This window comes from Hippoglossus stenolepis, chromosome 4 (genome assembly GCF_022539355.2).
Source record: "Hippoglossus stenolepis isolate QCI-W04-F060 chromosome 4, HSTE1.2, whole genome shotgun sequence".
Taxonomy (NCBI): Eukaryota; Metazoa; Chordata; class Actinopteri; order Pleuronectiformes; family Pleuronectidae; genus Hippoglossus; species Hippoglossus stenolepis.
The window spans coordinates 12,665,329-12,678,342 of NC_061486.1; the positions used below are offsets into that span (position 1 = coordinate 12,665,329).

The 13,014-nt window shown below is 42.6% G+C and overlaps 1 protein-coding gene across 1 annotated transcript in view; it reads left to right on the forward strand.

Annotated features, from left to right (window-relative positions):
• grik4 (glutamate receptor, ionotropic, kainate 4) overlaps positions 1-13,014 on the forward strand; it is a 155,131-nt gene that overhangs the window by 10,371 nt on the left and 131,746 nt on the right. The gene's annotated exons all lie outside the window — the stretch shown is intronic.

Here is a 13,014-nt window from a genome sequence, read left to right on the forward strand (position 1 = left end):
ATACTATCCAGGTCACCGATCACGACAATACTTGTATACTACTACTACTACTACTAGAATACTACTATGATGTGTTTTCTACAGGAAAAGGCTGAGGCAATTTTACCCTTATTTATTTGTATTCATCCCACATTTGCAACTCAGGACGCTGCATCTCCCAGACAAGGACATCCATTTCCTCTTAGTAGAAGCTAATATTCTGCGGTGGATCTTGACTCTACTCATCCATTACAGTCAGTGTATCGTGGAGCAAGCCCTGGTTTTAAAGGGAATTAAAGGAGATGATTTGATTAGTTATGATTGATGCCAACCAAACCCTTATTGTAATTCACCTGTTTTACACCTGCAGCATGTGTGCACCACACTGCTGTACCCACAACACCGGACTCTTGGATTGCTAAAAGTATATTGCCGCTGCCAGTTGTGCAGGCCTGTGCCGGTGCCTGCGCTTCTGCCTTGATTTGTGAAAATATAGCTGTAAATGCTGAAAAACGCTCCCCTTTTCCTCCTGTGGAGAGCTATTATCTCTTGGCAGCTAGCAGGAAAAAAAAAGCAGCCTTTGTTGACTGGGTTTTGATGAGGGCAGAACAACACATCATCAATCCCAGGTATACAGGCATGCACACACTGGCTCATGCATACGCAGTTTATGTGAACGTTCACAGGGGCAGGGATTTTCTCTCCCCCTCGCTCCCATCCTCTCTCTGGCTCTTTCTGTCTGGGTGATTTTCAACTACGCTGCCATTAAACTTTAACTTCCCTGATGCCCTCTCATTTAGCTGCTTGTTACTTTGCTACAATGATAAGGTCTTTATGCTCAGATGGCTACGGCAGCTGGTACAATATGCTCTGTGTATACATCTCTTGGCCACGTCGCTGCCTATGACAAAACAGGACTCCCTTTATTATTAGTTATTGTGTGTGTTCGAAGAAAGCTTCAATGGTTTCATTTTCACATATTGTAATTACAATAACAATAAGTCATCCTTCCTATAATTATTAGTGTAAGTAGGGTGAGTAAGCCAACGTTTGTGTATGAAATTAAGTGAATGTAGCGATGTAATTGTTTGCCCATATTTCCTATTCAGAAACAGACAGAAGAACCTAGCATCTAAATCATGCTACCTTTTAAATAGGAAGTATTGATAGGCCTGTATTTAATACGGCAGGTACAGAAGGATCCGGATGACAAGATGATTGTGATTTGGACGATTGGGCTGGCTCACAGGTTCATGCTTAAGTGCAGGCAGGTAATCAACCAATCACACATGCACACATATACGCAACTGAGACCATATCCTTTTGTTTGTCCTTCAGCCAGCACCTTCGCTATAGGGTTAAAGAAGACCACAAATAGCTTTCATTACAGGGAACTGTCCCCGTCCAATTCATTTCAGATAAGAAGCTCTCTCTCACAAACACACACACACACACACACACACACACACACACACACACACACACACACACACACACACACACACACACACACACACAAACGCACATACTTGCAGCACATATTTGTCCTTGCCACAAGAGAAGCAAGTCTGTTTTACAGGCAGAGAAGCATGTATGGCTCAACAGCCCAGATTGATGGCAGCCATGTTGAAGCTAATAGGTATTTGCTTGGATCGTCACAGACAGTCGGTATGGGATTTGGTCGATTACGGCAGAGAAACACCAGTAATGGCCGAGATTAGAAGACTGGCCTTAAATATATCCCGGTGCTGTGACCAGGAAGTTTCATTGATCTGTCATAGCAGTCGTTTTTCTCTCTTGTTTTCTTTGTGTCACTTAAGTCTCTCGAGGGCGGAGAGAGACAGTGCAGATGGAAATTTATATTCTTCCTTCGTAGAGTCTAAATCCTTTTTTCCCCCTTTTCTCATTTCTTTCCCTTTGTCCCCCCTCCCAATTTAGGATTAGCCGGTTCCTCTTGCACTGCGGTGCTTGTCACTGTTGACCTGCAGAGGGTAAAGATTGTCATGTGTCTCCTCTGTTACATATGGAGTCACCAGCTGCTGCTTTTCATCTGACAGTGAGCAGCTTCATAAAGGTTTACTCTAGCCTCCGGGGTCCAAGCCCCCCCCCCCCCATACCACCACTCTGATCAAGTAGTAGAAATCCAAACCTGTGCAACAACAGGACCATAATCTTCCTCTGGGTCTTGTGAGGCTGGATGCGAGTGTTGTAATCCCCAGAGTTCATCTGCTTGTTCAGTATAGTGTAAAACCATTTTTGGCCCAGTGTTGCCACTAACTGAAATGTGTTACTTAAATTCAATAATTGGAAAAGCTTTGATTCTTTACAACATTTATAATTACACATCTGATGCATGAACAAAACAAACCCAAAATGTATTATCATTTTATTTGTTTTGAATTGATATAACATGCCAATAAAAGTAGGGCATATACTTGTATGGAGGTCAGATTTATCTGGATCATTGTCTTAATCCGCACCAAATTTCCCTTCTTCACAGATATTAGCATTCTACACAGCCCCGATCTCTGCAGTATTTCTTAAGAAATTTAACAAAATGTTTAAAAGTTAATTCTCCGTGGCCCATTCTCCATCCCTCCGCCAAGTTTCAAGAAAATCGGTTCAGTAGTTTTTGTGTAATCCAGACATACAACCAGACAAACAGAAATGAAAACCTCCTTGCTGGAGGTAATAAAATCTGTTGTTGAGCTTGTACACTTGTTCTAAAATACTATTATTTTCAAAACCACTATTTCATCAACTTTAACAAGCTTAGTCTTCCTATTTGCACAGGGTACATTTAGCTATTGACGTGCCAAGGCCATTACTTAAATGTTTTACAGTCGCTTCAGGCTACTTTAGAGCTTTTCGAAATGAGTGTGGGTCCAACAACATGACAACACAAAGTAACAACAGTGTCCTGAGTAATCTCGTTTCATGGATAGTAATGTTGGAAATGAATCAAAGTCAACCACTCAAACTTATCTGCAGTCATCAGCCTGTCAGTCTTCTTGGTGTTTTACTGAATTTATTTTAAAGTATTTGTTGGCTGGTATGCTTTCTGTGAAGAGAAAAAAAAACGAGAGCTGGAAAGCACTTCTGACATGAATAAAACGAGGTAGTCGACTATTTGAATAATTTAGTATGGTCTGTTGTGAACAGTAAATTGATATTTTAAAACACTATTAGCTTAACTTAACAAAAAATGTTTTCAGTATAGATAAACACCTGACGATGTATCAGCCGTGGTCATCTGTTAATTGTGTGTATCGGCCTCTCATATAACCAGGTGGTGAATTAGCACACCGATTTGGTGCCTGTGCCCCAGTGTCAAATGCCTCTCTTATCTCATCCATCCATTTTATACCTGCATGAGCAAATTATCCACACGCACTCCACACACATGCACATACGGAGACCTCTCTCCCACGGCTGATATACACACTCCTCCCTTGTCACCCTGTCCTGCCAGTCCCACTCCATTATGCCACATCTTTCATCATGACTCACAGTGAAGAGTTTGGCGAGTCCTCAGAACCCCCCTCCCAGCTGTTGCCAGGCCCCCTCTGCCATCGCACGCAGTTGGCGCTGTCATCTGCAGCTGTCGCCCGCGCCTTGAGCACCACCTCTGGCTGCACAGATGCCCGATGCGTGCAAAGTTTTGCTCCCGCGCCTACCTGCGACTCTGTGTTAACACTAATGTATGCACTCACCCGCACACATGTCCACGTCCATCCTCCTCTCTGAGTGTACATCTGTGGCGTTACCTGCTGTTTTATTTGAAATTCATTGCCATGTTTTAATGGATAACTTGCCAGGCCCTTCTCCAGGAAGGTAAGAGATTGGCAGCTTGCCTAATGGCTAGCTAACCCTGGGAGGGACTTGTAGTTGACTTGTTCCCAGCTCCAGCTACCAGATATTCTGTGTCTGGTTGAGAGGATACAGGCAACAATGGAGCTCACCACTGATCGTTTGTTCACGATTTATTTCAGTGATTCCACTCACTCAGGTCAGACTGATCCATAAGATGGAGGGACAGCCTTTGGGTCACGGGGGATGTTGGTGTTGAGGCGTGAAAGCTGCGGTTGCTGTAAAGCAGCACAACAGCTTATTAAAAAAAAAAAGAAAAAAGATCTCTGGATGCCTTTTTGTAGCGTGAACGGTTCAAATTCAGTCAAACCTCCGTGTTGCCTAGTTACGACATTGTTTATTGTTCGTATTGTGTGTCTACATGAGAAAATATCAAATTGAAAAGACACTTACAAAAGAAAATAACTGAATAATAATGAAAGAACTCCAATTAAAAAAAATATATTGAAGTTGAAGGTTAGAGGAAAGGAAAGCTAAAGGCAAAGATAATAAAAAAGGGAAGTAATGGAAAAAGAGTGGAGGTTGGTTTTAATGTGATCAGCCTGAACATTTAGATATATTAAAGAAAACATGAATGGGGTCATAGGTTGTTTGATAGCAGATGGAATTGGTTATTATTGCCTGATAGATATGCACCACAGATAAAAAGAAAAACATACAAATATTAAACAGAAAACAGTCTAATGTGACCTGTGTGATTGCATTTACATTCTTGATATTTGTGGCAGATTAACAGACGTGCTAATGGGGTCATTCTTTTCTTTAAGACACAAAAAAGCAGTGCATGGGTTCAATTTACTAAATTAAAGCTTTTAGTCAAATCCAAAGCATAAGGAAACCATTTTGATGTACAAACAATACTTTCATTCTTATATTTTGACTCTTTTTACAATAGAGGTAATGTAGCTGAGTAAGTGGGATAAAACCGGGATTAAAAATATAGTGTGACAGCACATAGGCAAACATCAATTCACGTTAATGTGATTAATGAGCCGTTTCATAGGACTTTGACTCATAACATACCACACCAATTGAGGAGATAAGTGTAAGAGTAGAGGTGGAAGTAGGGAGCTGTGACGGATAAATAAACAAGGTACAGTTTTCTTTGCTGAATATCAAGGACACCGTTGATAAGATCAACTCAGGAACAATTAACCACACACAGCCACACATACAACTGGGACTCCCGGGCAACGTGGCAGTCTATTAACTGTGTACAGACACGTTGGCCTTTTTTTCGCTGTGCAGCCGACTGTGTTATTAACTCGCACTGCACTGAATCAATTGTCCGGTCTCCAGGTGTTAGAGTGTGTCTAAACGTGTGTGTGTGTTTGCGTAGCTTCTTCTCCTCCCCTTTCTTTGCCTCTCAGGTCTCCATCACCATCTCCATGGCTGCTCAGGGTCACCTGGATGATTGGCCCTCTTGTATTTCTCTTACCGTCTTACCTCAGATTACACAGAGTGGAGTCCTGCGGGGGAGGCGCCATGAATTACCGCACACCCCTGTTCACCTGTTTCCTGTCCTGTCGTGTCCCGTCCTGTCCCCCGGACTCCTCACCTTATCAGCTGCATGCACGCTCCGGCAGGGACTCCCATGTGGATACTTCATCCGCTGGTCCTATTACAACCCCATTGACAAAAGCATATTGTCCTTGTTACCTTTTGCTCGTATAGACTGGAGCAGGAACACATAAATACAAACACAGATCCACTCGCTATTGGAGGGTGTTTACAGAATCAGGCTTAAGCACACAGTGTTTACCCTGGCAGATCCCTCGGGGTCCACCAGTTACATTGTTAACCCTCCTTTTCTGTTCACGAGGGAAACATCTTTAGCGAGCGCCTGCATGAAAAAAATCCCATAACTCTTTAACATTCAGGCCTCATTTATGGAGCCATGTGCGAATGATGAGGAGGTGCTTTCGTGGTGTTATATAGCCTCCAGGGGCCTCAGTAGCCATCTGGGTCCCCGCACTGTTTATGTGCGGGTATAAAGTGGCCCTCAGCTGAAGCACCACGGTAGAAACCATGAGAGGGGCTGATGCAACACCTGTGGGGTACTGTGGCTGTAGAAGGAGAGGGTACAAGCTCCGTGAAGGTTGATGACGACACCCATATGTACACAGGCACAGGCCGATGTACTGTACGTGTCACCGCGATCAACGTTGTTCTCCCTGGTGCTTTGTTAGTCTTGGCTACAAGAACTTTGGATGCCCTCAGATACATCCTGCCCCTTCTCAACAACCCAACACTCACAAATGACTTGTCTCGCTCTCCCTCCCTTACCAGCTCCGGACGACTCCCTGCACCATTTCTCTTCACAACTTAATGTTCCTCCCTTCCATCTTATTATCTTTGTAGTCTTCTCCAAAGTGCTTTACGTCTCCTGAGGATAGCAGAGTTAACCCGGAGCCCAGTTTGAAGTTTTCACACCAGTCATTCACCGCAGAGATAAACACAGCTTCGGCGGTATCTGTCTTTCAGTCCATGTTTAATCTAATCTGGTACTTCTTAATGTTTGAAAAAGGTTTTCTACATCGGTTTAAATTAAGCTTCACTTCCCCCTACTCTTTATATAAGTATTTTTTTTTTCTTGCATTTTGGAGAATAGATATATTTTTCATACATCATTAATTTACATAATTCACATTCCTATCTTAAAAATTGTCCATCTGTCCTCTTTTCATACCAAACTTTATCCCCGTCCCGTTTCATTACCTATAGTCACTTAATGCATGTTGATAAGACAATATAAGCGAAATAGCAAAAGATGGTATGGAAGCATAAAAAAGTATAAAAGTATAAGGCAGTGGAGAGGGGGCGAGGGTTAGAGAAATGGCTGTGAGCTGTTATCAGGGGATATCCAGTACATATCATTGCTGATACTGTTGAAGGGCCTAAGGAGCTTTGGCTTTGTCTCTTCGAGTGATGTACGCTCGCAGAGTCCGCGACTTTCGCTCTGCCCCTGCCTACCCTGTTGAAATGGTGATAAAAAATCGATACTTCATGTGCAGTGGCCATCACTCATAGGACTACATGCCTGTGTGTGTGTGTGTGTGAGAGAGAAACGAAGAGGAAGGGTATGAGGTAGACCAAGAGGAGGAGAGAGATGAGTGATTGAGAGAAAGGTTACTTATGTCCTTTTCATGTGGTGCATTATACTCTAGCATTGTCCTAAAGCGACAGGATGAGCGTAGCCCTGTCCTCCATCTTTGGTTGGTCTGAACCCGTTGGGGCGGCAGAAAGTCACAGATACAGGAAATCGCTCTGTGGTAATAACGGATAACAGCAGAATGGGTACGGTATTGACAATTTCTTTCCCTTTGAAACTTTTCATTCTCTTGAGGTTATATGTGGCTGTATGTGGCAAATCTCTACTTTCTATAGACAAACATCTTTCTCCACTCTCAGACCACTTTTGGCACGTTATGTGATGATAACATGACGATTTCATATTAAAAACATTACCATATTTAGCCAACCTCACTCTGAAACCCTCACCGAAACACTTGACATATAGTCTGTCTTTAGTTCAGACTGTGAATGAGCATTTAAGCTGAACTTCTTCCAAATAACAAATCTCCATAGACCTTTATATAAAGATGGATGACAGGACTCCACTTCCTCCCACTATCCAGAAATGAAGCCTAAATATCTTGGATACAAACGCTGCCATCTTGCAAATTTGGAGCGACCAGAGATGTCTGTTAGTAAGATGAAGTCACTACACGTGCTTGACCAATCACCTCTACCGTGACTTTTCACCCTGTTTTTATAGCATCAAATTACTAGAACAGAAAAAAGACTTGAACAAACTTCAGTTTGATAAAATGTTATTCAACCATATTTTAGATAATTTTATTTGACATGCACTTTGACTTTTTAGTTTGGACCTTGTCCGAATCTACTAACATGGTTGAGTAGGTGTTTACGACCTATACTTCGGCCAGCCGCCAGGTGGCGATCAAAACACTGGCTTCGCTTTTGGGGGGGGAAGTCACGTCGTCCAACTTAATGGACTTTTTTTAATCTCAGGACCAAGATTAAGACTAAATCTAAAAATCTAAAAAAAAATAACACTGCTCAATTGCTCAACTAACCAATTGTCTAGTCGCTACAGCTTTAAAGGCTTTAAAATCAGTATTGCTCAGGACTAGCATCTTTCTGCACTGACCTTTGAATGAATGAGGTTTATCTGACCCTGTCCATCAGACTGTTTTGAAAGAAGTTCTCATGTCATCCACTGTCAGATGTTTTCCTCAATAATAAAGGTCAGTTTACTGCAGATTAAATGACCATGTAAAAGTGCCAAAGGCTCCTCTCAGGCCGCATGTGGCTGTTTATGGTCAGCAGACTGTTTGTTTAAGTGTGTCTCTGAGGTTACATCAGGTGTTAAATGCTATTACAGTACAAACAACCACAGGACACCGTGTTACTTTATGGTTATGACTGTCCCTATTAAAAGTTTCCCTGGAGGTGACATTTAGTTCAGTATCCCCTCACTATCTTGCGGGAGGAAAAGTTTCCTCTTTTTGTCCATCATCAACTTTGCTCTGTTCTTTCCTCCATGTCTCTTAACCTTTCCACTTCTTCCTCTCATCAAACCATCCGCTGCTCTCCCTTGACCTTCCAGACAATTACATGCCAGTGGCTCTGTCTGTAGGCCAAGCCCGTTGAGGGGGAAACACTGACTGACAGGTAATGACACCCACTGAGAGCTTGAATTCACCCAAGATCCAGTTGCCTGCCCTCCAGGCCGCCTGTCGGCCTGTCGGCCTGTCTCCCTTCCCTTGGGTGCAGGAGTTCAACGATGAGAGCCACAGCAACACTGTTTTCATCATAATAATCAGCCTCCTCCTCCTTTTCATCATCATCAGCATCATCATCATCATCTGCATCAACAAAGTTCCCCGTTTGCCACACACTGTGACACACATCACACTCCCAACAGCATGTCAGCTGTCTGACTGTCTTCCTCTGTCACAATCTGTTGGTCTGTTGCTCATTGCAACAGGTCTCCCCAGGGTTTTCGCTCTGTCACCATCTCAACCTGTCTCTTTCCCTCTCTTTTTCTATTTCTCTCAGTCTGTAATTCTCACTTTAAACCTCTTTTCTCCTCCCGCGTCCTGTCACTCTGACTCTTTCAGGCTATGTCCAAACTATCATTCATTTTCACTCACTCAGACTGAGAGGCTGAGTGAAGAGAAACTTTTAGCATTCATTTCCACCTTTCTACCTCCTGTCCCTTTCAGTTTAGTTGGTTAAGGCCCATTGCATTAACTTCATTTCCTCCTTGTGTGACACGAGGATTTAAAGGTGGTGTCGGTGGTTAAAAAGGGAAGAGAACAAATATGTGGATGTATGATAGTGTGTGTGTGTGTGTGTGTGTGTGTGTGTGTGTGTGTGTCTGTGTGTGTACAAGTGCACACAGAGAAGCACTTTGGAAGGCGTTTGGAAGAATGTCTGTCTTAGTGACTTTAAACGCTGTTACTTGTGGATGAGAGGCACAAATGCAGAGGAAAATGTTTTTTTCACAAAATATCACACAAATACAAATAGTTTTACAACCTTTGATTCTTTATTAGCTAAACATTACTCTAATAAGTAAGTTTATCAGCTGTATCCAGATCTGTCAGGGTTCGGTGTTAACAATGTTTTTAGTTTTTTTTCCAGCCTTAGTGTTGGTCCGTGACTTATAAAACTACTTCCCCTAGAAATGTTTTATTGGTTCCATCAAATTTTTATTATTATTCATATTATTAATGACCCATAATGAAAAAAAACTTGAACTTGTGTTAATTTTTATGTTTTGTCACATTTATTAGTTTAATCTATGTTTCCAGAAAGTACAAGAATTTATTAAGTGATGGGCCGAGGATTTGTCTGTGCTGTCTGTCTGTGTTACTGGCTGTTGTCGTGGCCCTTCAGAGACTCCACATCTTCTGAAGAATGATCCCCTCCGTTGTGTCCGGCTTTGACAGGGGCTGGCAGCACACCACGCAACGCATATTTCTATTTCTGTCGTCTTGTTTGACCCAGGGGGATTCATCCTTCCACGGAGGAATGAATGTTCTTTCTCCTCTTTGGTCGTAGCTTTTCTTTCGCTGCTACCACTTCCATTTTCCTTAAATCCTGATTCCTGAATAAAATTGGAGCGTCACGCCTGTGGCAGTGACAGAGCTGTCAAGCGACTTGTGATCGGTTGGCTTCCAAAGCGCTCTGTCGTGGGGAGTCAGGTTTTGTGGGCGGGCTGCAAGTACTGTATGTTTTTGTTGGTGTTTTGCCTTTGAACTGTTATTATTAGACATGGTACTGTGGAAAAAATAGGGAAACATATGGGAGAGAAAGTCGGGGAATGACATTCGAGAAAAGGGAGCCGAGGGAGTCGAACCGGGGACTCACTCCTGTGACCATGTGGTAACCCTAACAATTCAGATCATCATGAGTTTAAAGGGCCTTCCCTTTGCCATTTGGTATCTGTTACTTAGTTGCAATTCAGGTTGTGTAGCGTTGCTCCTCTAGTTTTAAGGTAAAAGTGCCTCCTGAACTGTAACACCATGTCCAGACTGACATCAGATGAAAACTGTAGAGCCCTCATTCATTTCAATGATGCCACTGCCCTGGCACAGTTGTGATGCAGGGTTGTCTAGCAAAAGAAAGCCTTTTCTTCCGTTGTGACAAAATGCTCTGTCGTGTGGCTGAGCGCTGCAATGGCCACTCAAATATATGCAAACGCACATTCCTCCCAGATCACTTTCTAATAGGGAGGGAATAAATCTTCTATTTCCCTGGTAATTGTTGCAAAAGAAGGTAAAATATCTATCACTTTGAGCCTTTTCCAGAATTATGAATATTGTGCTCATTTTATTATGAACTGCCGTGTTTTGGCATCTTATTAGCTGTAGAACTCTTTCATTACTCACTTGTATATCATTGTCTCATTGGTACCCACATCCGCATGCCCCCACCAACTAAGCTCCTTGCATATATTCGATGCAGTGCTGTCTGAATGCAAAGTAAGGCAGTAGAGTGTTTTGTTTAAAGTGCACTGTCCCCCCGGCAGTCAGTAAACATGTAGAGTACTGGAAGTCTATCTAATTTAATAAACCTTAAATTTGTGCTGAATGACTTGAAAGGTGGAGAGTGTCTGTCTTTGTTCTCACTTAAAACAACAGAATGTGCTAAAGTTACAAATGTTCTTCCCTCTGCCAGTAGCTGCTAAAAGGCACTCTTGAGTTCATGAACTCCAGCCTTCTGGTACGAGCAATAGACGCCCGTGTGGCTGTACTGCTGGAGAGGAGCCGGCGCCCGTGTGTTCTGGGTCCAATGAATCATGCTCCCTGCTGTCTCCCCATGACAACCACAGCTCATTCATTATCACCATGCTGTCAGAAATAACCCATTCTTTAGTTGAAATGTTTGCCAACAGAGACCAGTGTGGATGGCTATTAGTCGGCATGAAGACAGAAGAATTCCAAGCGTCGGCCTTCGCTCAGCTGATTCAAGAGAAAGAGAAGTAGATGCTGCTTTACACTAATCAATCGCTTTCAAACTTTCCTGACCCAGTGGGAGCGCAATTGAGCAAATGGCAGCATTAGTCTGTCAGTGAAAGGGTGACCGGAAAATAACCAGACTGCTCAGTATACACACAGGAGGATAAAGTCATGGCCCGACATGTTAATGCAGAGCCAATCATTCACTTTGCTTATTTTCTGTGGTTATTTAACATAATTTTCTCATTGTGCCACATCCATTTTCCGCAATCTTAGCTCTTTTGTGCAAGGTTCTCCACCGACTCCATTATGTGCCTCGTGGATGTCCTGTAATCATGCAGACGCTGGCAAGGTCCCACAGGTGGAACCCTTCTGCAAACAACTTCTGTGCTTTCAGTTTATCTAATGTCATCGTGCAGCCACTGGCTCCACTCTTTGTGCTAATGTATAAGTAATAGCAGGCAGGACATTTTCTCTGTGTGCATCCATTGGATCTTTAGTGCTTCAGGTCAACATCTGCAGCATATCCAACCATCTGCAGTCACTATGTGTTTGTGCCAGATATAATGTTTGCCAAATATTCCCTTTTATCTCTAAGCTGTTAGTATCCGAACACAGCTTCTCTGCATCTTTTTGCCCGTGAAGTGTACCATCATTGCTTTCCAATCTACTTGTTTGTAGCTGTATATTGACTTAATTTGTTTTGTGATGTTGGATTTAGTTGGACTTTCAGTCGAATATTGTGTTGTGTAAGAGGAGCTGTAAAAAGTTACAGCTGCTGCTCCTGAGTGTTTCTGCATAAACCTCAGCAGATTCTGCGGCTCCTAAAGCCCCTGTGGTACTGCATCAGCGAGTTGTGTATTTGCACTTGGCTAGCCTTTGTTTAAAAGCTGTACGGCTCTGCAGTGATGCCAGGTAATAAGTTGAAGTGGGGCATTATATAAGCAATTATTCCCAAGACACATGCATACAATGCACACACACACAGGGTAAAAACACCATTCCCAATGAGCGCTCTCTCACAGACATGCTGGATGAAACCCTCTGCTCATTATTCCCCTGAGTGAAATGAGCCACCTGTCAAAACTCAGATTAGATAAATATATACTATATAAAAACACACATTGCTTACACAACAACCAGTGAACACATGCACGACGACAGGCAGAGTGCACACAGGAGAATACATGACACAGTACCTCTTGCATATAACATACAATCAGCAATGATCTGAGACAGCAGTCATCAATCATCAATCTCTTATCCACACCCATCCCTCCCTCTTTTTCAGGAACATAACCTTGGTTTTTGTCTCAATTGCCACCTGGTGGCTGGCTGCAGTACAGGTCATAAACCCCTCTTCTAAGATGGTTTTTCGAATTTCTGTTAAAGGCTGAATGTACTCGCATAAATTTACACAAAGAAAGGCAGTTGCGCAACTTTACATGTTCAATGCACAATATTTAGTTTCTCAGTTCAACAATATGTTTAGCAGAGGAGCTGCGACTGCAGTACAATGTTTTTACATATAGGCTTTGCCTTGAATATGGCCATAAATATGACTATTTTCTTGTATAAAAGTAGTCCTGTGTACTCAAATACCAGTACTACACAGTATGAAACTTGGCATTTTCAGCTCCTGCAAATATTTCACAATGAAAACCCCTTTTTA